Genomic DNA, 3160 nt, shown 5'->3' with positions numbered 1-3160 from the left:
AACTCTTTGCTGCATTCCACCTTATCTCATCCATTTCACCTTACAAAGGGAATACCTGTGGGACAATTTCTGCGGCTGCGAAGGATCTATTCATCTGATGAATCCTTTATTCTACTGGCTGAGGATCTCATGGAGAGATTTCTTGAACGTGGATATTTTAAGAGAAGTGTGAAAAGGAGTTACCATAGGGCCCTGAATACTAAGAGAGAGGATCTCCTCAATCGTCAAAAAAGCAAAAATCTCAAACCTAAGAATGAGGTGAAATTAATTTCAACATTTAACAACAATTGCTATAATGTAAAACAGGCATTGTCTAAATTTTGGCCCATCTTAAGGATGAATCAAACACTGTCAGGATGCGTTAACAAATACCCTTCCATTATGTATAGGAGAACACCAAGTTTGAAAGATCTTTTGGTACACAGTCTCCATGAGAGACCCAAAATTGAGAGAGCATTTGGATCTAAGGGCACCAAATGTTTTTTCTATATATGCAGGAAATGTATCGCATGCCCCAACTTGTTACATGCTACAGAATTTACGTCAAGTGATAGCAGCAACCAATTTTGCATAACTCAACATATTACCTGTAATATCTTATTTGTCCATGCAAATTGGTTTAAGTCGGTCTGACGTCAAGACAACTTAAGATGAGAATTAGGGAGCATGTTAGAGACATCACCAGTGCCGAAAAAGTTGAATATGTTACTCAACTCAAACCACTTCCTTAACACTTTAAACAGTGTCATGACTGTGATGTCTTTCTGTTGAGAGCATTTGGCATTGATCGTGTCCACATGAGTTCACACGGTGGTGACTGGAAGAAGACTTTATTTCAGATGGAAACCAAATGGATTATGAGAATTGGATGTCTTCGCCCTTATGGACTTAATGATGTTTTGAGCTTTGCCCCTTTTTTGTGAGTTATTTATCCTTTTAGGATGTCAGTTTATGTGTTGTATATTTATTTATTCTGTGTTTAACTATCTCACTCTTTATCTTACATTTCCTTAGAGTTCCTGAATGAGAGACTCTGTGTGAACACACGTCCCTACTGTGGTGTATGGACTCATTACCACTTCTTCTTGACCAGTGACTCCAGGGAATATCTAACTCTACGTCATTAAATGGAGATGTGAAAAATATTTAAAATATACAGTACAGACGAAAAGTTTGGACACACCTTCTCATTTAAAGATATTTCTATATTTTCATGACTATGAAAATTGTACATTCACACTGAAGGCATCAAAACTATGAATTAACACATGTGGAATTATATACTTAACAAAAAAAAAGTGTGAAACAACTGAAAATATGTCTTATATTCTAGGTTCCTCGAAGTAGCCACCTTTTGCTTTGATGACTGCTTTGCAAACTCTTGGCATTCTCTTGATGAGCTTCAAGAGGTAGTCACCGGAAATGGTTTTCACTTCACAGGTGTGCCCTGTAAGGTTTAATAAGTGGGATTTCTTGCCTTATAAATGGGGTTGGGACCATCAGTAGTGTTGTGCAGAATCTGGTGGATACACAGATGATAGTCCTACTAAATAGACTCTTAGAATTTGTATTATGGCAAGAAAAAAGCAGCTAAGTAAAGAAAAATGAGTGGCCATCATTACTTTAAGAAATCAAGGTCAGTCAGTGCAAAAAATTGGGCAAACTTTGAAAGTGTCCCCAAGTGCAGTTGCAAAAACCATCAAGTGCTACAAAGAAACTGGCTCACATGAGGACCGACCCAGGAAAGGAAGACCAAGAGTCACCTCTGATTCTGAGGATAAGTTTATCTGAGTCACCAGCCTCAGAAATCGCAGGTTAACAGCAGCTCAGATTAGAGATCAGGTCAATGCCACACAGAGTTCTAGCAGCAGACACATCTCTACAAATAGGAGACTTAGAGCAGCAGGCCTTCATGGTAAAATAGCTGCTAGGAAACCACTGCTAAGGACAGGCAACAAGCAGAAGAGTCTTGTTTGGGCTAAGGAACACAAGGAATGGACATTAGACCAGTGAAAATCTGTGCTTTGGTCTAATGAGTCCAAATTTCAGATCTTTGGTTCCAACCACCGTGTCTTTGTGCAACACAGAAAAGGTGAACGGATGGACTCTACTTGCCTGGTTCCCAATGTGAAGCATGGAGGAGGAGGTGTGATGGTGTGGGGTTGCTTTTCTGGTGACGCTGTTGGGGATTTATTCAAAATTGAAGGCATACTGAACCAGCATGGCTACCACAGCATCTTGCAGCGGCATGCTATTCCATCCGGTTTGCATATAGTTGGACCATCATTTATTTTTCAACAGGACAATGACCCCAAACACCTCCAGGCTGTGTAAGGGCTATTTGACCAAGAAGGAGAGTGATGGGGGGCTACGCCAGATGACCTGGCCTCCACAGTCACCAGACCTGAATCCAATCGAGATGGTTTGGGGTAAGCTGGACCGCAGAGTGAAGGAAAAAGGGCCAACAAGTGCTAAGCATCTCTGGGAACTGCTTCAAGATTGTTGGAAGACCATTTCCGGTGACTACCTCTTGAAGCTCATCAAGAGAAAGCAAAGAATTTGCAAAGCAGTCATCAAAGCAAAAGGTGGCTAGTTTGAAGAATCTAGAATGTAAGACATATTTTCAGTTGTTTCACGCGTTTTTGTTAAGTATATAATTCCACATGTGTTAATTCATAGTTTTGATGCCTTCAGTGTGAATGTACAATTTTCATAGTCAAGAAAATACAGAAAAATCTTTAAATGACAAGGTGTGTCCAAACTTTTGGTCTGTACTGTATATATATATATATATATATATATATACTTATATAATAATTTTTTCTTTAATCCATACATGACTTATATTGAGACGTATATAGGATAGGTTTAATTGACATATGATGTTCATGTAATGTCATATATATACATATATATATTTTTCTCACCAGTTAATGTCACCTATATATAGGTTCATACATTATAATAGATTTGATAGTGTACGTCACTTTACGTATTATCAGTCACTTTCTTATGTGCTATTCATGTCTATGATATATAAGATATGATATTACACCTGTTCTTCTTCTTGCACTTTGTCACTTTTTGCCTATATCAAATATTATTTATTGCCCTGCACTTTATCCAGTTCTAATATGTGGTGATAATACTTTACTATCAG

Source organism: Phyllobates terribilis, unplaced genomic scaffold, assembly GCF_046119375.1.
Source record: "Phyllobates terribilis strain yellow unplaced genomic scaffold, ASM4611937v1 Scaffold_33__1_contigs__length_13283291, whole genome shotgun sequence".
Taxonomy (NCBI): domain Eukaryota; kingdom Metazoa; phylum Chordata; class Amphibia; order Anura; family Dendrobatidae; genus Phyllobates; species Phyllobates terribilis.
Note: the sequence above shows the minus strand (reverse complement) of the source record.